General features: G+C 42.1%; 1 pseudogene; it reads right to left on the bottom strand.

Annotated features, from left to right (window-relative positions):
- LOC142045766 (serpin B6-like) lies at positions 1–9,356 on the bottom strand (annotated as a pseudogene).
- Between the last annotated feature and the right edge of the window lie 14,291 nt (positions 9,357–23,647).

The raw sequence follows: 23,647 nt of genomic DNA, 5'->3' as shown, positions 1-23,647 counted from the left end.
TCAAGGAGCAGAAACAGCAAGACCAAAATCATTGCGTAAGACAACTATGACTGTATACTTTAAGGTTATAAGTCTAAGCAAAAAAGATATATAAACTGCTGTTACATATTGCCTTCATGGTTTGTTACATTAGATACAAATACGAGAGCTCTCGCATTTACGTTACTGTATGTATTCTGAAAGCTCTTTATTATAACCTTTGCTATAGATAGAAAGTTTTGTCCTATTTCACAAGTGTTAAAAATATTAGTGTAACCCAGGTTAACTAGTGATAAGACACATGCAGAATAAAATTCTGACCCCACTGAAGTCAATAAGTTTTACCATTGACTTCAGGGGAGTTGACTTCATTCCTTGTCTTTAATAAGTACTTGCTCAATTTTCCCCCAAGAGTAACAGTTGTGTTAGCATCATTCATAAAAATCTGTTAGATGGCTGCCAAGAGCTATTTGTTTCTTTTTTTAAATGGGAACACAGCTAGACACAGAATGAACCAGTCTAGAAAATGAGAGAGGGAGAAGGGAAATTTGCAAAAAGCATTTGGAGGTCAGTCAGAAGTCAGTCTTCTTTCTTTTTCCTCTCCCCACAAGATCTTACCACTTGCTGCTAAGCAACTCCAAGTATGAGAACCAAATTTCTAGGGGAATAGGAACAGAGATGCAGGGATGCAGTAAGCAAGGTGTCATGGATAAGGAAGAGCCAGGACCCAAGATAAAGAAATCTATTTATTTATATATACAGAATACAAGGGTGAATACACAGTGAACTATGGCAAATGCCATTTTAAGTCTCACCACTTGGAACAGACATTCTTAAAATGATCCTGTTATTTAAAACCGTTTCTTAAATTTGAATAAAGGCCTACAAAAAGCTGTTTCAGGCACAAGAGAGAAGGGTGTTTAGGGTTGAATCATGTAACGTACAGCATCTGTACAAAGCTTGTTGATTAGAGTGCAAAAAAAATCAAAAGATTGTCAAATGGAAATAATTTTACTGTGTTAAGGGCTGCATTTTTTCTTTTTAGGGGGAACAAAATCTGCCATAGAACAGAATGTTGCCAGTTTTGTTGTGCCGGATAAAGAAGAGGAAAGGATGGTCAGCAGTGAATTGCGGTGGAATCTGTAAACAACACCCAGCGAGGATTACTCCAGTAGCAGCTGCTGCCTCTGTGCCTTCTTCGTTTACCTCCACAAAGGACTTGTGAACAACCTCAGACAGAACTAGGTCATTGCTGGCTGACATTCCAGATAAATCCACCTTGTCGCTATCAAATGCATCAGCCATTCCCATGCTCTCCAGAACAGGCTTCAGATCATAAGCTTGCTCCAACTTAAATCTGGGTAAAAACACCTCCACTTCACTATAGTCCATCATTTCTGGATGTATCCACTCTGTAAGTTTCTCATGGGTAAGTTCTCTTTCCAGGTACAAGAAGAAAAGGTCACATAATTAAAGGGAAAGAAAAGCCATGAATTTATAGTAACAAAACAATGACCATTGTGTGTGTTTACACAGTAGGGATTAACATCCTCTCCTCATCTAGAGTGAATGTTATTGCTATAGTCAGAAGCCAAAAATAAATGACAGTTAGAAACATTCTTATTCTTTTTTCAATACAGAGCCCCACTGTACTATAGGCAAGTACCATCGCAAGCTCATCTTTCATGGTGACAGGTTAATGCAATTGCATGTTGTCACTAGTAATGAAATGTACTTGGAAGAGGCGAGAGGCATTACTCTTTCGCTGTCCCTTGCCAGCCCAGTAACAGTATAGCACAGAACGGATATCAGTAGCTCTTGAATAGAAGAGCACTGGAGGACTCCCATATGAAGAAATGTTTGGTACAGTGAAGGAGAGTCTAACCCACAACAGTTAGAAAGGAATATGGGGGGAAATCCATCAAACAGGAATTGATTTTTTATAAGAATGGAACTCTCTAGGATCTCCTTCAATCTGTCACACACTACATTCTGGCTTCATCCCAATCCCTGGTGACCCCTCCTCTGGTCAACAAGGCTCTCCTTTCACAACTTAACATTTCTCTGGACACCAGAGAGAGCTGGGCTTACTTGACAATGACCAATGGTATTCCCAGCTCTTGGGGGACTGATGTAACATCTCCTCAGCTCTCCCACCCTGTTCTAATATTGGTGAGTTCAGAGCTTGGGACTTGAATTCACAGATCTAAATGAGATTTAGTCAAATGCTCTTCTCTAGCAGGATTTGAGCTTTGTATTCAGTACAAATGGCTTACCTGTTCCAGGCCAGTGGAATTATCTTGGATTTCATCAGGAAGCAGGATGATCATACTAGTCTCATTATCAACATAAGGGAGGTCAAGGATTTTGGTCTGAAAGTCTGTTAGGTAGCTCATGTTATATTTAGCTTCCTTGGACATCATTGACTGACGGTCTTCGTAATAATAAATAAACTTAATAAAGTATCTAGTGTCAACAAGAACTACAGAAGCCCAGCGGTTTGTACCTAATACTAGAAGAATCTGAATTTCAAATCACATGGGACATCTAAAATATGGCTGGCAGAAGCACAGAGAATATTGCAGGAAGGTCCTACCAATTGCCCTGTTGTGGGTGACAGGGATCGACATTCCATCAGAGTTTTCCCATTTGTAATGCCAGTCTTGACATTTATTCAGAGGGAATATACACATGTATTTATAGTTGTTACGAGGTGCAGGTGTTGATGAGATATAAGGAAACAAAGAAATACATCTACATAAATGTATTATGAAATTGTAGTTGTCAAGATGTTTATAAATAATTCAAAGGGGTTTGTGTTGAGGGATGGGATGGATAAGCTAGAGGGTTGTGGTAAAATGTACTTAGGGCAATCCTGATTAAAAGCATTTCTTGTTTTCTCTGGATGAAGTGTAGTGCAAAATTAGTGATACTTCCCTACTTCATACCTTGTTAATTTTAAATTGCCTTTCCACTGTGCAATCCTTGTTGAATTGGGTTGCCCAGTTGCCTTTGAAGTAGATGGCGTTCACCAAGACTAGTCTGGTCATTGAATCAACAACACCCTGAGCCAACAGATTCTGGATTTTACCTTTAGGACACATTAAAGGAAGAATAGCTGTTAGCTAATACACATCCATCTACCTAGTTGTGTTATTAACTATAGTATCCTCTACCAGCTGCACAAGACAAGAACTACATCTTAATCTGAAGAATTCAGTTCTGTTTTTCCTCTCCTTCCCTTACTGTATCACTCTTATGACCATACGTTTTTTAAGCAGGTTTTGCTTGTTTAAAAAGACATTGTGGAACCGTGCAAGCATCTTACCTTCAGTTTTTTCTTCTACCCAGGCATTTATATGTTTTCTGGAATCTTCTGCAGCTCTAGAGAAGTCAAGTTGTTGCAGCTCTGCATGGTAGAATTTCTGGCAGGAGTCTATAAATGTCTAGGACAAACAAAGGAGGATGTCTTAACAATATATTTTTCTGGCGTGCAGTTGTAGACGACTCATTCATAGAATCTACCTCTTCTTTCTCCATCCCTTCAGAAACAGTCAGTCTTAACACCAACTTGTCATCACTTCTATTCAAGCTGAGCATTTTATTTTCTATTATTATGTTCTTAATTCGAGCAGCTGGCTTACCAACAGATCAACAACAAGACTGCATGGTAAAAGTGATGCTTTGGATTGAGAGTACAAGGCTTTGTAAATTGATCTCTAGATAAAGGTTTTTGTAACCCTCCAAGAGTAACTCAAACCTGATCTAGTTGAGAAGTGAAACCTCTGGGGGTATTTCTATATCTTTTTTGTATAGTATGTATGGACCAAAATAATCTGCTCTTCAGCCTTATGAAACGTCTACCTTGCAAATGTCAGGAGGTCAACAAATATGTTGTTAGGTCAAAATCATGCGCGCACTTGCTCTCTCTCTCTCTCTCTCTCTCTCTCTCTCTAATTTGTATTTTGGAGTTTTCTATTTTATGGATAAAATGCCAAAGATGCCAAGTTTAAATATTTAATCACAGTGGTTTTAACTTTAATTAAGAAGAACTCTTGATCTGAGACAATTTATACTGGCAATCCCTTTTAGTAATAAAATTACTGTAGATTGGGGAGGGTAAGGTTGATTGCCTTACTGAAAATGTAAGTTTGATTTTTAGAACCTAAAACTCAAGAAATTTTCAGTTACCTCTTAATTTTCTGAGATGAAGGAAGGGGTATCAGAAAGAAGAAGGTTAAAATTAGAGATACACTTTTTTTGGATACATTTTAAAAAGGAAATGTATACCCCAGTTGCTGTTACTCTCAGGTAAGTCTTTGGAGAATTTCTAATAGCTCTTCTGTCTGATTTAAAAAAAGAATTATGTGCCCTTTCTTGTGTCCTTTGAATGCATTGTCCAATTTAAGGGGAGGGAAGACCCCCTCAAAAAGTCACACAATAATGCCTATTCCCCTCCTTGCCCACCATTTGAAGGAAATTCTTAAAATCTTAGCTCCTGTCCAAAAATGCCTGAATGATTAATGGAATGCTGAAGAGTTGGGGTTTGTTGGACCTTCCATTGACAACACGCTGCTTCAGTTCTCAAGAGTTCAGAGCTAGGGACTGTCAGACAATCAGCTGAGCACACAAATGGATTTTACACAGAGACTGGCTTTGGTTAGTCAGGTCCTGAACTACACAGTGCCTCTAGATTAAAGCCAATATCTTGATTTGCACTCAGAAGTGGAACCATAGGAAATGTGTTATATCACAAAAACAAACTGAATGTTTGACTTACTGCAAGAAATTTAAAAGTCTTTTCCCCATAGAGCCGGTTGGCAATCCTAAGCACATAATTAGTGCCTGGTTTGTTAATTTCAGAAATAAGTGACTGGTATCCATTGTGAATCTCTTCAGCTTTGTCCAAAGCAAGCACCTATAGAAAGAGACAGGAATACACTCAGCATGACCCACATGTGCTGAAACATGTGCTTTGGGACAGGTTAGTACAATGCCTTTCATCAGCTTAGAGATAAAAGCTGCAGCCTGAACACCCAAAGCAGCCCTAAAAGGGAAAGGATTTCCCATTACACAGCACATTTGGAGCAAATTGTGCAGGTTAGAAGAAGGAAACTTCATGCTAAAATATTTTACTGTGGAAATAAACATAGATGTTTTGAAGAGACCCCTCACTCCATTCTAGCTTTAGGGCATATAAAATGAACAATTCTGGAGAGTTTAAAGGAAAATCATCAACTTGAAATCTACACAGTATCAAAACATGAATTTAAAGTAGCTTCAGGTCTCAGATTTGTCTCCAGAGCCCCATGCCAATTTTTGTAGCTTTAGCATTACTTTTTTTTGTTTCATTGTGTGAAAGAGCGTGACAAACAGAGAAAATGTCTCTATGGAAGAAACAGTGAAACACAAAGTGCTGTCAAATGCACATGTATACAAACTGGGAGAAATGTCCCTTATTTTTTCCCTAATCTTAACTGTTACTTGCAATACTAGGAGGTTAAAAAAAAATTCAGACAAGGTATGATTTATGTTGATAGTGTCCCTTTCAACAGTCCTTTCCCCAAAGCTTCCAGCACTGTTTTAGAACTATGCCTTTAATTCAAGCACTCCGATAGGATGCTGCTGCCTTTGCAACAGAGCCTCCCTTTTGCCTTCCACAATGGAGTTTTGTTACATCATTTCATGTTTGCATTGTTTCATTTCCCATTCTTTTCCTTCTTCTTCTCTAAGATGAAACACCCAATAGTACAATAGTTAGCACAGGTTCTCTTGGGAAGACATTCAAGAACAGATCTGGCTCTTATTTGAGCTTAAATGGTAGCGGAATGAAGAAAAGTTATGGAATGACCTAGTACATTAGTCCTTTGCTTTCATTTGCGCAAACTTTATTTAATAGAGATCAAGAATGGCTCTTCTAGTATTAAACACTATAGTGAAGCAAGAGACCCTGAAGAGGCCTTTCTAAGGGAAAACTTTAGCTCTGCAGTGCTTCATTGCGTCTGGGCAGGCAAATGCCCAGATTGACAAAAATAACCTCAGAGGCTTCCCGAAGAGCCAAACAACCAACAGGGGAGATGGGTAGCTCACCAAAGGAACATCATAGGACACAATAGGCCCAATTCAACCAAATGAAGTCTGGGTAACTCTGTGGGACACCCATGGTAAGTCTCCGGGCTAAATTCACTGATATCAGGTCTCATAGGTCAACAGTCTTAAAATCAAGATCAGGCCATATTCTGTTTTCATTCACATAGATGTAAATCTGACACAATTCCATTGAAGTCTAATAGTTACTCCAGTTTTACACCAACATAACAGCAGAATTTGTCTCAATGTTAATTTAAACATAACTAGTGCTAAATCTTAAAATTCATCCTCAGTTTTGACTTCAGGTGACACACTGATTAAGATTGATTTAAAAAAAAAATACTGCTTCTAAATGTTGGATTTGCTTAAAAATAATAACAGCTAAAAAAATACCACGATATGAATTCCATAATAATTGCAGAGCTGTTATACTGGTTGATATTTTGAGCAAGAGATTTTACTGACACAGAACAAAAGAATGTTCACACCCATTGGTACATGTAATTTTTAGCAACCTTGGTTAGTATGGTAGTTAATCATTCTAAACAAAAGACATATTGTTATAAGCATAATTCCTAATTCTGAACCTTAGCATCCAAAATGTGGGTGCCTTGTATGAAACCTCCAAGCTTAATTACCAGCTTGGATCTGATAGCGCTGCCACCAGCCAAAAATTCCAGTGTTTGGCTCACTCTGGTCTCCCCAAAACCTTCCCTGGGGGACCCCAAGACTCAGATTGCCCTGAGTCTTACCACAAAGGGAAATAATCCCCCTCCCCTTATCTTCTCTGTACTTCCTCCCCAGGTTTCCCCCTCCGTGGGTTATCCTGGAAGATTGCTGTATTGTACAACTCCTGAAATTACAAAACAGAGGCCGAGGCAATTTACCTCCCCACTCCTTCTGTTTTCCCCCTCCCAGCTTCCCACAGAGACTGTCATCTGGCACAGGGATTTCTATCCCCTAGAAGCCTCACTTAGAAAGAAAATCCAACAGGTTTTAAAAAGAAAAGCTTTGTATAAAAAGAAAGAAAAGACATAAAAATGGTCTCTCTATCAAGATAACAATATACAGGGTCAATTGCTTAGAAGAAAAATGAATAAACAGCCTTATTCAAAAAGATATACAATTTAAAACATTCCAGCAAACTACACACATGTAAATACAAAAAAACAACATAAACATAAAAGCCTATATTGTTTTTCTACCTGTACTTACAAATTGGAAACGGAAGATTAGAGAAGCCTGGAGATAGAAATCACTCTCATAGCCAAGAGGGAGCACAGAACAGAGAGACACAGACAAAAGACACACACCCCAAAATTCCCTCCCTGAGCTTTGAAAAATCCAGTTTCCTGTTTGGTCCTCTGGTCCTCTGGTCAGGTAAAAGAAACATTAACCCTTAGCTATCTGTTTATGACACATATACAGGCCAATTCTGAAAGTCCTTACAGATTATAAGGTATCAGTTTCAACTCCATCCTATTTTACTGTTGAAGCTGGAAGTTTAGACAAACTCTTCCCCTCCTCTAAGCCAAATAATACTGTATAAGGCTCTATGTGGACAGCTATAAATGTAGTTTTGAAATTTGTAATTCTCACCCCAGGAAACCAAGCAGACTACACTAAAAACCCACAAGCTAAGAGAACCTAATTGAGTACGTAGATGCAACACAGATTTCAGGGCCTGTGACAGATTTCAGGGCCTTGCAGACAGATTTCAGGGCCTCATCTGCATCCTCATCTTCCCAGACTCCTGCCAATTTTGCCACTATTGATCACGTTCCTTTTCTAAATCTTGTTCTCTCCTCACATTTGTGACTCTGTCTCCTGGGTCTCCTCTTAGGTCTTTGCTTGACCTTTCAGGGGGACCTCAGGGATCCATACTTGGCACCCAAATCTTCTTCCCTAGGCCCTCTTTCTCTCTGGAGGTTCTGAGTGCTCAATGGAGCAGGATTTGGCATTACGAGTTTAATGAACTAGGCATACATTTTCAAAAGTGACTAGTGATTTTTTTGGTTGCCCAACTTGACACCTTAAAGGGGACATGATTTTAAGAAAATGCTCCTGGCTATGTTTTTAAGACATATTTAGGTGATTAGTATAATCTGATATTAATCCCAGGAGAATATAATTGAAGAAGTTATTTTCTAACTCTTGAGGCAGCTAGACAGCTCTCTCTTCTTCAAGGTACCTCAGCTGTACAGTGCCACCAAAATTCTACTCTCAGGCACACAAGGATGATAATGGCAGTGTTCCATAGGTACAGAACATACAGAGATCTGTGGTTCAGCTTCTAGGCCAAACTTGTGTTAAGTGGTTCAAGTTTATCCAGACATACCTTTGCCATCTGGGCTGCAGTGTTGCCTTTTGCACCCAAAAATACCATGGACAAAGCAGAGGAGATACTCAAAGGAGAAAAGAATAAGTTCTGTGCATTGCCATTTTCACTCAGCTTTTTGAATAGGTTGAGTGCAAAGGTGATGTTTGATTTACTGAGATTATCCATGGTTCAGAACCTATAAGATGAAACACAAAGGAAGATCACATAAGATACAGATTTAAAATGTAATGAGTATTTAATGCATCAGATTCTCAGCTGGTATAAAGCACCATTAACTCCACTGAAGTCAGTGTAACAATATGGGTTTTACACTACCTCAGGATCTAACATACTGTCAAATAAGTTTAAGGATCATGTGTTCTGTCTCTCTCTCTCAAAATCCAAATTTATAAAAGAGCCTCAAATAATAATGGGACAAACTCACACAAATTACAAACTTGTCCAATTAAGATTCTTATTGAGTTTCAGTAGCATTATACACTGTTTTAGAGGAATTCAGTTCCTAGCTAGCAGACTGTCGTCGTATGAATACAATTTATATTTCATATTTAGACAGGTGATCCAAATTTATGATGTTGAATTTGTTTTATAGTTAATGGTCATTATTGGAGGCATGTTGCTTAAGTCACAGCTGTGCAATACTTCATATCTCAAATTTATTTTAATCCAGCCTGTAGTACATAATTTTTTGAATATATATTAGATTCTCTTGTGTAAAATATTCACTGCACGTATTTTATGATCTGGATTGGTAACTTGCTTAGTCAACCAAATTGATTTTGGGTGTAAATTTCTATAAACACCTGCCTTATTCACTCATTAGTGGTAAATCCACATATTACTTCCCGCTGCTTTCTAGGCCACTAGGATAGTGTTTGTCCTCTATTTCACAGCAGAGTTAGGGAAAGTGGATCCTGTGACTATATGTTCTACAAGGGTGGAGTGCCACTTCTGCAGAGATAGGGAGATTGAGGCAAAATGGGAAGAGAAATAGGAAAATATAATGGCAGGGGAGAGAGAGGTTGTGATGGTGAGGGAAACCTGGGTAAGAAAAGAGCTCCTTATTACAGTCTTCTCTCTTTAATGTTTCATCCTATTCTTTTGTTTCAGTCATTTTTAACTTCCTTTCCTCTTCCATTCCTGACACGTCAATTAGAGAGCAATTGTTCAGCGCTGATTTTGTTTTATACTCTCAGCCCATCTATTCCTGTCTGTCAGTGACTAATAGGAGATTCTGCTTCCAGCATTTCTCATTCAACCAACTGGAAGACTGACAGCAATCATGAGAAGAGAATATTATCCTTAATTCACACTGTAGTGTGACAGAACCTTTTGGATTAAGGTCTAATGAAGCTATGTAGTCAACATGTGTCCATCCAAGAACACATAATAATAATAAAACCAACCAGCGTTGCCATCTGATGACTATTCTGTAGCTTATATGAAGCAAATTTGGTTGTCTTGGTCTAAAAGCCCATGAAAGGAGTCCACATTTCAGTCTTTTTATTAATCTCTGTAATATAATGGCGTTATTTTTATGTTGCTGCCCAGTTGTTGCTCATTGTAAATACACCTTCACAAAGAAATTACTGGAAAATTCCCCATTAGAGCCAATTGATATCTTTTGTATTTTCAGAACCTATGACTAGCAGGCAACACTAATTTTTGGTTATTGATATGGCAGTAAAGAGCTAAAACAAACCACAGAGTCTCTACAAAACTATCAAGGCAACTTTCTAATAATATTCTAAAAGAATATTCAGCTATTTAGGGTATTTTGCAAGTGCACACAGAGATGGGGATGGGGTTGGGGTGTGGAGTGCTTACCCGGGGCAGCTCCCATTTTGTGTGAGGGGTGCAGGTGGGTATGGGGGGGTACAGGAGTCAGGGCAGGGGGCTAGGGGTGCTGCCAGCCCCCTGCCCCACCCCAGCCCCCTGCCCTGAGCCACTCATGGCAGGGGGAGTATGTGTAGGGGGAGTGCAGGTGCCCTGCCTTTGCTCCACCATGCCCAATTCCACCCCCTTCCCCAAGGCCCTGCCCCTGTCTCCTCTCCAGCTCCTCCCCTGAGCACTCTGAGGTCCTGCACCTCCCACTCCCTCCAGGAGTGCCCTGAGCACTGGCAAACAGCTGTTTGGCGGCAGGGGAAGTGCGGGGGGCAGGGAGAGGCGGAAATGTGGCACACTCGGGGGAGGATGCAGGGGAGGAAGGAGCTTGGCTGCTAATGGGTGCAGAGCCTGCAGCAGAAGCCCCAGGAGCCATCAGGACAAAGCTTCTGCCTCTGCAGCTGCCCAGACCTGGGGTCCCCTGTTGTTGGGTGGTCCCGTGCCAGGGCACCCTGTGTTTTACTGTAAATCTGCCTCTTGTATTTCTCCTCTAGTTACTGAAGCTGAAATAGGGAAAAGGGTCAAAACTGGGGTGGGGGGGGAATCAAATGTATTTGATAACTGCTAACTTGCATATACATGAGAATAAAAGCTACCTTTTTTAGAATGTATATTACATTTAAAAACTATCAGAGATATTCAGAGGCCGTAACACTAACAGAGCACTTCATTTCATATTGTTCTTCACAGTGCATCCGAGGCATTTGTCAGGTAGCGGTTTGTATCATGCTGTTCATCTCTGTTTAAATACTGTATTTAACATATACCTAGTCAAGAAATCCAGTTGAATCAAGCAGAAAGTTATCAAGTACAAATGGGGAAACTAGGAGATGTGAGGGATTTGTTTATCAAAGGACTTGCTCCTCTTCCAAACTGCATTACGTTCAAGCTTTTTGTTCTTGACTTCAAGGCCCCGCATAACTGTCTACCTTCTTTGGCTGTCCATGCCTCATTTTGCATTCCAACAGCACCCTGGGCCCAAACCACCCTGTTCCCTCCACTGTACCAATGCTAGCAAACATGACATTTGTACAGGACTCTGATTTTAAGGATCACAGTGGTCTCTCATGACCATCTGCATAACCCTAAGAGCTTCACTCTCCTTATGAGTATGTGAAGATACTTCACATATGCTCATTAGGGCAACATCAACCCTCTAACTTGTGGTTGAGCTACAGCATATCTTCTAGAAATACATCTAATTTTAATTTAAAAATGTGAAGTGATTGAGAAACCATCAAGTCTTTTGGTAAATTATTCCACTGATTTATTATCCTCCCTGTTCAAAATTTACCCTTCACCTCCCATTTTGATTTTGTCAAGCTTCAATTTCCAGCTATCAGATCTCGTTCTGTTTCTGTCTGCTCGATTAAAGAACCTGTTCAACCAAATATCTTCTCTCCATGTTGGCACTTCTCCCATGCATGAAACACCCTTCTTGAACTAGTCTGTTAAGCAACTTCAATCCCCATATTTCAATCTTTCCCGATGGCCCACTACATACGTGACATCTACAAGCCAGCCAATTGATTACTTATTTGTTTTAAGGTTTGGCATAGCACCCATAACATCACTATGTCAGCACTAATGATTGTGAGAAGGTTAAGGGTAGCTGGAAATCATCTATTTCTCACACAAAAAAGGGCAAGGGAACAAAATGGCATTGTGTTATTAAAACCTTTTGTTAACAAGCTGCCAACAATTTCAACTTTCTTATTTTGTTGTAAGCGCAACAGAGGAGGGATCACCCCTTTTTTAATGGCTGGAAAGTGCTGAGGGTATTACAGTGTTGCTGCAAACAAATAATAAAACACTTCACTTTTTTTTGTTGTTATTGAATGAATGTCAAGAAACTATTCTCTACTCTCTGAATACTGTGAATAGTTTTGTAAGAATAAATTCTATGTCTGCAGTCATATTAGGAGACCAGCAGCCATTAGCCAAGAAGCAGGAAGTCCCATCTTCACATGCCATCTAAATTACTTTAAAATAATGTAATATCAAAGTGTTAAGAAGGAGGTCCTGTCCTAATAGCACCCACTATCACCAGATAAAGAAACAGATCTTAAAATGGTTAGAGAAAAGTTAGTTTGATAACATTCTGTCTGGCAAGAAATCACTTATCAATAGCTGGGCTTGTGAAACCCACATTTCTTTATTGTTTTATCTTTATGGTCCCCACTTCCTTATTGTTTGTCTGTATGATCTCCGTCTGGTTCTTTGATTGTTTCTATTATATAATTAATTTTGTCAGGTGTAAATTAATTAAAGTGGTGGGGTGTGATTGGTTGGAGAATTTTGTTACAATATGTTAGGACTGGGTAGTAAAATTTTAATATAATGATTGGTTCAGGTATAGCTAAATAGGACTCAAGTTTCACTCTATAAACTGGAGTCCAAAAGGAAGTTCTTTGGGAACCAATTCCAGCATACAGCCCCAAGAACAGAGCTGCCACACCTCAATACTCTGCCAATGACACCGTGCAGAAGTGAGTCCCACAGATGATCTGATCCTGTCTGGCCATCAAGAAAAATTCATCTGTCTTACTGGGAGTCGTGATCATTGTATGTGTAGTGTGAGCATTCTGTTTTGGGGATTTTTAATAAACAGAAGTTAAGCAGGATATTACTTTGTAAAGCTCTTTCACTGGTAAAAGACCCTGTAAGCCTGCAAAAGATTAGGCCCCAAGTCCAAAGAATGGGTGTTTGGTCTGAATCCAAAAGAGCAGAGCCTGAAACCCACGGAGGGGTAAAGTTAGGTTAATGTCTACACTGCCCATGTTACAGTGAAGCTGCAGCAGCACTGTGACGTCGGCAGCGTAGTCATGCTTTATCATCAGCAGAGAGCATTCCCAGCGATTAAAAAAAACCACCCTCAATGAGGGATGGTAGCTTTATCACCGGGAGCACAACTCTCACCGATAAAGCGCTGCATATACTGGCACTTTTCAGCGCTAAAATTTTTGTCCCTCAGGGGGGTGTTTTAGAGTGCCTAAATTAAGTGGGGTTTGCCTGAGCCCTAGGAATGGGATAAGGGTGGGTGCCTAAATTAAGAAGGTTACGTCTTGAGCCCTATGAACTAGGTATAGGTTGGTACCTTAGAGTGTGCAAGTGACAGAATTTTGTGCATGTGACAGTTTGAGTTTTAAAAATTCATCTCATAATTTCAAAAAATTGTGTAAGAATATTTGTATCTATCCCCCCTTGTGCAGGAGCATAATGAGAGCAAAGGCAAAAGCAGTATTAAACAAGCTGTAATGTTTTTGTAGATATATTGTTATCTTAAAAACTAAGGCCCCAATCCTGCAATAAATCTGCATGTGTGGACCTCTGCAGCCTCACACACCTTCATAAGGCAGTTTGTGGGGCTTTATGCAGGGCTTGTTGCACGATTGGGTCCTAAAGTGTATATAGCCGTAAGTGGTTCCCCCCTGCACACACACACATACAGCCACCTCAAAAATAAAATAGCTTGTTGTACGTTGAAATAATACATAAAACTATCTGGTGATCATATACCTTTAGATATACAGTTAGCTCTATTTGTAAGAAGAGAAAAAAGGTTGAGGAGCCAAGAACGTGCACAACACAAGCAATAAATCAGAAAAAATTAATCCCAACATTTCAGTTAAAATGTAAGTCAGGCCCATGGTCTAATCTTCCAGGGAGTTTGTACTGTCTGTTGTATAGAATTATTAGGACACAAGATGGGGGAGGTAATAGCTTTTATTGGACCAAGACACTGCCTTAGACTCAGTCTAGAATAGTGTAGTTTATGCTACTATACAGAGCTTATTAACATAACAGCAGTATGAGCACTGCAAGTGTTATCGCCTCCTTCAATCTAGGGCTGTATTCAGACACGTGCCCTGTTTTACTGGCTCAGTAAATGGCAGTGTCACGCACCTCCCATCGCAGGAACCTCTCTCACAAGAAGCAGCAGCCAAGGCCAGGCCCCTGTACGTGCAACGGATTTAATAAATCCCAAGTACCAGCAACCTATGCTGCGTTCACCACACCCACCAGTTCTGTTCTACCCTATCCCACTGGCAAGGGAACCAGGGGAGGATCCTTGGCTGGTGCTGCAAAACCCAGGGCAAGGTGCACAGAATCAAAGGGTTCCTCCGCCACCCGGGCTTAGTGGGAGGGGGAAGCCCCAGGCTCAGCCACCTTGTCAAGGGGCAGCCAGAGCGGCAGGACCCGCCCCACATGCAGGCGACGCCCACCAGGACTGACCCCTGGGTGATGCTGCAGGACTGGGGCGGAAGTGGGCGGCACTGAGCGCAGGTCACTGAAGCGGCTCCGGTGGCGCTGGGCAAAGGGCCGATGGCCTCGGACTTGTGTTAGCTCCGCTGAGACCCAGGATCCCGCCTTCCCTCCTAGAGCCCGGAAGTGCCAGGAGCCACCACCAGGCATTTCATCCCTCAGCCTCCGCCCATCCCTAACTCCCTGCACCAGCGGGTCTGAGTTGTTTTGTTGGGGTTAAATTTCAAACATGCTGCTCCGGGCAGGTTTGTAGAAGCAAGTCACTAAGGCCCTGCTTAGACTAGGAGAAGGAGATGGGTTTGCCAAGTGTGTTAGCAAACATTTCAAATAACTTATTTTAAACACCACTGTACAACCTGAGGCAGACAAAACAATGGTCTTTTTAAAAGTCTTATCTGGGTATAGCCAGTGCTGAACTTGTGCCAGGGGTTGTCAGGGTGAGCCCTGGTACCTCTAGGCTTGGCAGTTGACAGCTCAGGCACCTCTGGGCTTGCTGCATCCATTATATATGTAAAAAAATTGCTTGGGCCCTGGCACCTTTTTCATTACAAATTAAGTACCAGGCATAATCATCCCTAGTTAAGTGATTATCATTTTGGAATGGTAACAATGAAAACATACTGTAATATTAAAGGTTTCAGAGTAGCAGCTGTGTTAGTCTGTATCCGCAAAAAGAACAGGAGTGCTTGTGGCACCTTAGAGATTAACAAATTTTGACATGATAATTAAGATGACCCATAGAAGGTTTGAGGAGAACTTAACATAGGGAAATAGATTCAATTAGTGTAATGACCCAACCATTCCCAGTCTCTGTTTAGGCCTGAGTTAATTGTATCTAATTTGCATATTAATTCGAGTTCATTAGTCTCTCTTTGGAGTCTGTTTTTTTGTTGCAAAATTGCCACCTTCAAGTCTGTCTTTGAGTGGTTAGAGAGGTTGAAGTGTTCTCCCACTGGTTTTTGAATGTTATGATTCCTGATGTCAACTTTGTGTCCATTTATTCTTTTGCGTAGAGACTGTCTGGTTTGGCCAATGTACATGGCAGAGGGGCATTGCTGGCATATGATGGCATATATCACATTGGTAGATGTGCAGCTGAACGAGCACCTGACGGCGTGGCTGATGTGATTAGGTCCTATGATGGTGTCACTTGAATAGATATGTGGACAGAGCTGGCATCGGGCTTTGTTGCAAGGACACGTTCCTGGGTTAGTGTTTATGTTGTATGGTGCGCCGTTGCTGGTGAGTATTTGCTTCAGGTTGGGAGACTGTCTATAAGTGAGGACTGGCCTATCTCCCAAGATCTGTGAGAGTGAGGGATCATCTTTAAAGATAGGTTGTAGATCTTTGATGATGTACTGGAGAGGTTTTAGTTGGAGGCTGAAGGTAACAGCTAGAGGTGTTCTGTTATTTTCATTGTTGGGCCTGTCCTGTAGTAGGTGGCTTCTGGGTACTCTTCTGGCTCTGTCAATCTGTTTTTTCACTTTAGCAGGTGGATATTGTAGTTTTAAGAATGCTTGATAGAGATCTTGTAGGTGTTTATCTCTGTCTGAGGGATTGGAGCAAATATGGTTGTATCTTAGAGCTTGGCTGTAGACAATGGATCTTGTGGTATGGTCTGGATGGAAGCTGAAGGCATTTAGGTAAGTATAGCCACTGACAACCTATCCTTAAAGGTGAGTTTTTTTTTCTCCTGCTGATGATAGCTCATCTCAATTGATTAGACTCTTCCTGTTGGTATGCATACTTCCACCTTTTCATGTTCTCTGTGTGTATAAATATCTCCTGTCTGTGTGTTCCATTTATGCATCCGAAGAAGTGAGCTGTAGCTCACGAAAGGTCATGCTGAAATAAATTTGTTAGTCTCTAAAGTGCCACAAGTACTCCTGTTCTTTTTGTAATATTAAAAGGGTTTAGAATATCATAACAAGACAAAAATGTCAACTCCCCTCCAACACTATCTATAATCAGCTAAATCACTCATTTGAATAGCAGAAACATAATCTCAGTGGGTTTTTTTAATCGCTTTAAGTGCAAGTCATACACTATTTATGGAATAAAATATCAGCTACAAGTACATTGGAATTTGTGTAAATGACAGGAATATACAGTAACTCCTCACTTAAAGTCATCCTGGTTAACTTTGTTTCCTTGTTACATTTCTGATCAATTAGGGAACACACTCATTTAAAGTTGTGCAATCCTCCCTTCTAACCTCCTTTGGCAGCTGCCTGCTTTGTCCATTGCTTGCAGGAAGAGCAGGTCATTGCAGCTAGCTAGTGGGGGCTTGGAACCAGGGTGGACTGGCAGCCCCCCCATTAGCTCCCCACTCCCCTAAGTTCCCTCTGCGGCAGCTGCTGAGCAGGCTGGCAATTGCAGCTATCCCTCCCCCCACTGCAATGTGCTGCTCCTGCCGTCTGCCTTGGAGCTGCTCCCCAAGCCTCCTGGGGTGGGGAGGCTAATGTCAGGGTGTCCCCCTGTCCCCTCTGCTCCTGCACCCCACTTACCCCTTCTTCTCCAGGGCAGGATAGGGACACAGAGGGAGATAGAGACAGAGATCCTGGGGCAGCAGCTGCTGTCTCAACTTCCTGATCCACTTAAAAAGACAATGAACTTAAGAGTGAGGGTATGTCTACACTGCACAATTATTTTGAATTAGCTTAAACCGATATTACAAAACAGATCTAATAAAATCGGTTTAGCGCGTCCACAGTGGGATCACAAAATCGATTGTTTGTGTCCATGGTCCAAAGCTACCATCGATTTCAGGAGCGGTGCACTGTGGGTAGCTGTTCCTCAGGCCATAGTTCCCACTTCTGGGTTGAGAGCACAGTGCCTGATGGACAGAAACATTGCCCGGGTGGTGCTGGTACGCCTCACCCTCCCTTTGTGAAGCAGCAGACAACCCTTTGGGCGCCTTTTCCCGGAGTGCATTGAGCAAACCCCATAGCCACAGCAATCATGGACCCTGAGATCACAAACAGATCCTGACTCGTTGTCAACACCTCGCGTATCTCTGCCAGCAGCATTCAGTACACAGAGGGTGACATTTACAGTACTCAAGGAATTATTTATTTACTTCTCTTTCATGTGCTGGGGGTGGGGGAGAGACTGACGAGCTTTCGTGACCCACGCAGACACGTGTGATTAAGCTACGACATTGGGCGCTCAGCCAGAATGCAAATAGTTTTCAGAGACTGCTGTGACAGACTGGTAGCTGTAAGTCCTCATTAACCCTTCCCTCTCATGAGCATCCGTTTGAGTCTCTGGCTTCCCGTTACGGTTGTCACGCACCGCTGTGTATCCTGAGTTTATTTTCAAACGCTTTGGCATTTCCTGTTCTTTAACGGAGCTCTGATAAAACAGATTTGTCTCACCATACAGCGATCAGATCTAGTATCTCCCGTAAGGTTCAATGCGAGAGCTACTTTTGCATTTGAACTGCATCGCCACCCGTGCTGATCAGAGCTGGACACGTGAAAGCAGGAAATGTCATTCTAAAGGTCTGGGGCTTTTCCTGTTTACCGGCACTCCGCATCCGAGTTCGGATTGCGGACCAGAGCGGTCAGTGTGCACTGTGGATTACCTCTAGGAGGCCAAATAATGTCGATTTCCTCCACACGAACCCTAATCCGAGTTCCGTCACTTCGAATTTAGCGCTACTCCTCTCGTCTGGGAGGAGTTCCGAAATCGATTTAAGGAGCCGTTTAACTCGATATTAATGACGACGTCGTGTGAATGGGTACAGCGTTAAATCGGTATATCGGCCATTAAACCGATTTAAAGTCGCAGTGTAGACCTGGCCTGAGTCAGTTTACTTTAAAGGGGCAGTGTGCATTTCCTTCTCTCTCTCTCCCACACACAGAGTGTGTATCTGTCTCTGTCTGCTATGCTAGCTCCCCTCCCCTCCATTCCTGTTGGCTTATAGAGGGAGAGGCTACATTAACAACAGCATGTTAACCCTTGAGAGCTCAGCCAAGTGCTAGTTCATCATTTAGCAGCAAAAAGAACAGGAGTACTTGTCACCTTAGAGACTAACAAATTTATTTGAGCATAATCTTTCATGGGTTACAGCCCACATTCACCTTTTCATGTTCTCTGTATGTATAAATATCTTCTTCTTGTATGTTCCAGTCTATGAATCCAATGAAGTGGGCTATAGCCCACAAAAGCTCATGCTGAAATAAATTTGTTAGTCTCTAAGGTGCCACAAGTACTCCTGTTCTTTTTGCGGATACAGACTAACACTGCTGCTACTCTGAAACCTGTCATTTAGCAGCAAGGCATTCCCTGGGAAATATCCCACTTTCTTCCACCCTCTAACTTCACCACTTCAACCAAGCTTCACAATCATCATAGCTGTGAACAGTATTAAATTGTCTGTTTAAAACATATACTGGGTTAATGTTAAGTGAGGAGTTACTGTATTTACTAAACTGCATTCGTAAACTGAAAACCTATTTTTCTACTTTATTAGTGACATAAGTATCTAGGAATAGGAACAAATTACAACTAGTAATTTCATTAACACATGACTGATGTTTGAACGCTCCAGGTTTTAGATCATATGTCCATGAGCATTATAGTCAGATGGGAGGCATGCTGGTGAAAGTTTTCATATCAGTTGTGCTCGTCAGAAGTGTTAGACAATCTAATTGACAAACACTTTCAAAAGATCAGGCATAGGAAGAAACATTAGTATGAGCAACATTACACACCTGCATAGCCCTGTAGAAACAGCAGGAGGTCATAAAATGGACAAAGATGACATGTTCACTGTGCTGGGGATGCTAGGCCAGTTCACTGAGGCCATGGCTACACTGGAGAGTTGCAGCGCTAGTGGTGGGTTTACAGTGCTGCAACTTACTCTGTGTCCACACTTGCAAGGCACAGCCAGCACTGCAACTCCCTGGCTGCAGCGCTGGCTGTACACCTGGTCTGCTTGGGGTATAATGATTGCAGCGCTAGTGATGCAGCGCTGCTCCGCAAGTGTGGCCACCAAAAGCGCTGCTATTGGCCTCCAGGGTATTAGGAGGTATCCCAGAATGCCTGTTCACAACAAACCAGAAGAGTGGCTGAACTCCGGGCACCCCGGAGCTGCTTATCTAAAAAACAAACACAGCTCCTGTTTGCTCCAGCGAGCGAGCGGACGCAGGAAGGGGAATTGCTTTGGAATGTTCACAGCTGTTTGCTTGAAGAGAGAAGCCACACGGTGGAGGGGGACGGGGGAGTCCGTGTTGAGCAGCTGCTTATGTGGTCTGAAGGCTATTTAGGAATGCATAATTTGCATTTAGTGAATAAGAGAGGGGTGGGGGAAGGGGTCAAAACTTTTAAAATGATTGAAGGTAGGTGCTGTGTATCTTCCAGTCCTTAGAACTTGCAAGGCAGGGAGCTGACAACAGTGTCAGCTCCAAAAATCCACTCTCTCTGTCTCTCCCGCGCTCCTTGTCACACTCCACCCCACCCCCCTCTTTTGAAAAGCACGTTTCAGCCACTTGAATGCTGGGATAGCTGCCTACAATGCACCACTCCCAACAGCGCTGCAAATGTGGCCACACTGCAGCGCTGGTAGTTGTCAGTGTGGCCACACTGCAGCACTGTCCCTACACAGCTGTACGAAGACAGCTGTAACTCCCAGCGCTGCACACCTCCAAGTGTAGCCACAGCCTGACTCTGTACCAACACCGTCAGAGAGCATTGGCAGAATGTTTAATGCTTCATCCAGAGTCTTTCCTCTGAGATCAGTAAAAACTGAAATGGGCCCTTAAGGAGGTAGGATGGTCTCACTAAATATAAATATTTAGTTTACAGAGCTTCTGGTGAGGATTGAATTTCATGTGCTTTTGCCTTAGATTTTATGAAATTACAATAATTTCCAAGATGTTAATTCTCAAAGTGAAAATTTAGACTAAAGATATGAAATGTTTTTGTACACTTCTGAGTTTATTATGTCAGACAATAAGATCTCTACCAAACTCTTTACAGTCTATGTGATAACACTTCAGTCAGCCAAATCACACTTACAGTGAAGTCAGTGGGAGAAGGAATTGTCAATTTTCCTCTGCTTCTATGAGCAGTGTTATTATTGATTTATTAACTCTTTTAGTGCTTATGAATGTACGAGGTATGTCCAGCAGACTGACTCCTAAATAGTCCAGCATCTGTCATTTAGACAGAATGGCATAGTTCCAAAAGGAATGCTATGGACAGTATGTGATGAGGTTAAATTTCTATTTTAACACTCTGAAAGAACAAAAGAAAATATATTTTGGGTGGGGAAAGCTTTTTAAAAATACAACTCAAGGCAAATATTATGAAATTCAGAGCTAATGCTGAATCACTATCATTAACTGGCCTTGCTGTGCCTGGGATTTGCAAACAGGACTTACTGTGTTTTCAATTACTCTTTGTATACAGATCTGCCACACCTGTGAATCAGAGAGCTAATTATTTAAGCACATGACAGTTGCTGGGTCTAATGTGGCCATGGACCACAGTCAGGGCCTGCTCCAGGCACCAGCTTATCAAGCGGCGGCAATTTGGTGGATGGTCCCTCACTCCCGCTCAGAACAAAGGACCTCCCGCTGAATTGCTGCAGATCGCAATCGTGGGTTTTGGGGGGGGGGGGGGTTGGGCTGCTTGGGGCAGCAAAACACCTGGAGCCGGCCCTAACGACAGTAGCAGAGATTAAAAGCCTCCCTCTCTCCAGTTCCTGACCTTAGCACTGGCTCCTGACTATGGCGTCCAGCTCAACCCTTGGCTTTGGTACCCGTTTTCTGCCTTCTGATTTTATCCTTGGCTTTAGCTCCCTATGACTCCATTAGGCCTGCTAGGCTAGACTGCTCTCAACTGGGTCAGCTGACCAGTATTCCTTCCTAGGCAGTCATTTCCCACTTTGTGCAATTAATGATTCCTTCCTAAGTGGTAACATTTTAGAAGTGAGGAAAATTAATAGATTGGTGGAGAATGGGGCGGGGGGTAAGCAGGAGGTGGTGATCTGGTGGGGGAATAGAGGAAGCTAATGGGGAAGTAGGAAAAAATCCCAAACATGGGATCTGCTTTCTCCTGCTTCCCTGTATCTCCTTCTCCCCTCTGTTACAAATCTCTGCCCTTTCCATTACTCCTCAACATCTGGTTTATCCTTCTACAGTTGTCACAATTTTTACTACAATTACTGTCTTCTCCTGAATTTCCCGGAAAGAAGAATAAACCATGGGAGTTAACAGATCCATAGTTCTAAAGGAATCATGAGAATTTTAGACCTGTCTTTAGTTTGGATGCTGGATCTTAACCATGCCACTTCCCCCTTTGCTGTATTTAATATATTGTCTCAGGTGAGTGCACTGCTGAACACAGGGGGAAAACCTTTCTCTTCCTGATTTTGAAGTTTCGTCACACTTCAGCATTCTAATCAACGATTGTAACAAAAAAAGAAATGCAAGCCAACACATGGCCTGTCCTTACCATTTGTCTGGCTTTCCATCCAAGAATTAAACAACACTCTTCTGCAGCATTTTTAAAATCAACAGTTCCAGGCCTGCTTTGTACAGTTTTGCAGCACAACTTAAGTATTGCTCTAAAGAGAGAAATTACATCCAATAGGTTACTCGGTGTCTTAAAAGAAATGACAAGAATGTGAGAAAAAAAATTATTGTATTTTATAATGACTCTTGGTATCCCATGTTCTCTACTCCCTTCTTGATGGAGCTGATTATTAGAGCTGGGTGGTAAAATTCTCATCCCAAAAGGGACAAAAAGACAATATCATGAAAAAATTTCAAAGCTAAAAAACCACCCAAAACAAAAAATGTGAGGAAGGGTTCAAGTTATTTGAAACATTTTGATAATTTCAATATGTTTTGTTTCAGTTTCAACCATTTTTGAACTATGGCTGCATCATTATATGGTAACAGTCTTAAGGGATCACAGGCTTCTACCAGATGGAAACAGAATCCAGAAAGATCGTTGGCCATCCCTATAAATTGCTGGACTCCCTTTGATCTCGGCATTTCCTTGATGGCACTCAAAACATCTCTGTTTGCCACCAAATCCCTCCAAAGTCAACAAATATCAATCTTCAAAGATCCTTCTTCAGTGACTTCACCAGAGGTAATGAAACTGCATTTCAGTGGTATCCTGGGCTGCATGTGGGGATGTATTTCTAACTTCAGCTTGCCCTCTCGGTGTCCATCTCCTTGTATCATGTCCTTACGTTCTGTTAGAGCGCTGGACAGAGTGCATGGTGACTGGTATCCCTCCTCTCTTACATTAAGGATTGCTGGTGTTGTACTAAGATCAAATCCATGGCTTACACTGCCCAGCTGTCCAGCAGTGGCTGGTGCTCCTGTGTGTCAAGTACTATAAGTTCTAAGCAGCCTCTCATTTTGTAGGTTTCTTATTGACTAGCAGTATTTTCCCATGGCTTCCAAATGGTTTAATTGTACATAGCCGCACCTGGTCACCTTTCTCCAGTCTAATGGTGCTGTTTATCAGGGCTGAAGTACCCTACAGAGTTAGGTCAGCTTAGCTATATTGCTCAGGGCTATGAAAAATTTCACACCCTGTACTGTGTAGTTGAGCCTCTCTATGCCCCATTGTAGACACTGCTGGTCAACAGAAAAATTCTTCCATCAACCTAGCTACTACCATTCAGAGAGGTGGGTTTACTACAGCAATGGAAAGACCTCTTCTGTTGCTGTAGTGCAGAGGTCTCCGATCTTTTTATGCCCAAAATCACTTTTTGAATTTAAGGGCAACCCAGGATCTACCCTGTCCCTTCCCCAAGGCTCCGCCTCTTCCGCAAATCCCCACCCCATTCACTCCATCCCCCTCTCTCCCTGTCGCTCACTCTCTCCAACCCTCATTCACTTTTTCCATGCTGAAGTAGGGAGTTGGGTTTCAGGAGGGGGTGCAGGCTCTGGGCTGGGACCAAAGGGTTTGCAATGTGGGAGGGGGCTCTGGGCTGAACTTAGGGTAGAGGGTTGGGGTGCAGGAGGGGGCTCCCAGCTAAGGTAGAGCATTGGGGTGCAGGATGGGGTACAGGTTGCTGGTTCTGGAAGGGGGGTCAGGGCTGGAGTGCAGGAGAGG

The sequence above is a fragment of the Chelonoidis abingdonii genome, chromosome 2, assembly GCF_003597395.2.
Source record: "Chelonoidis abingdonii isolate Lonesome George chromosome 2, CheloAbing_2.0, whole genome shotgun sequence".
Classification (NCBI taxonomy): domain Eukaryota; kingdom Metazoa; phylum Chordata; order Testudines; family Testudinidae; genus Chelonoidis; species Chelonoidis abingdonii.
Note: the sequence above shows the minus strand (reverse complement) of the source record. Positions and strands in the feature narration are given on the sequence as shown.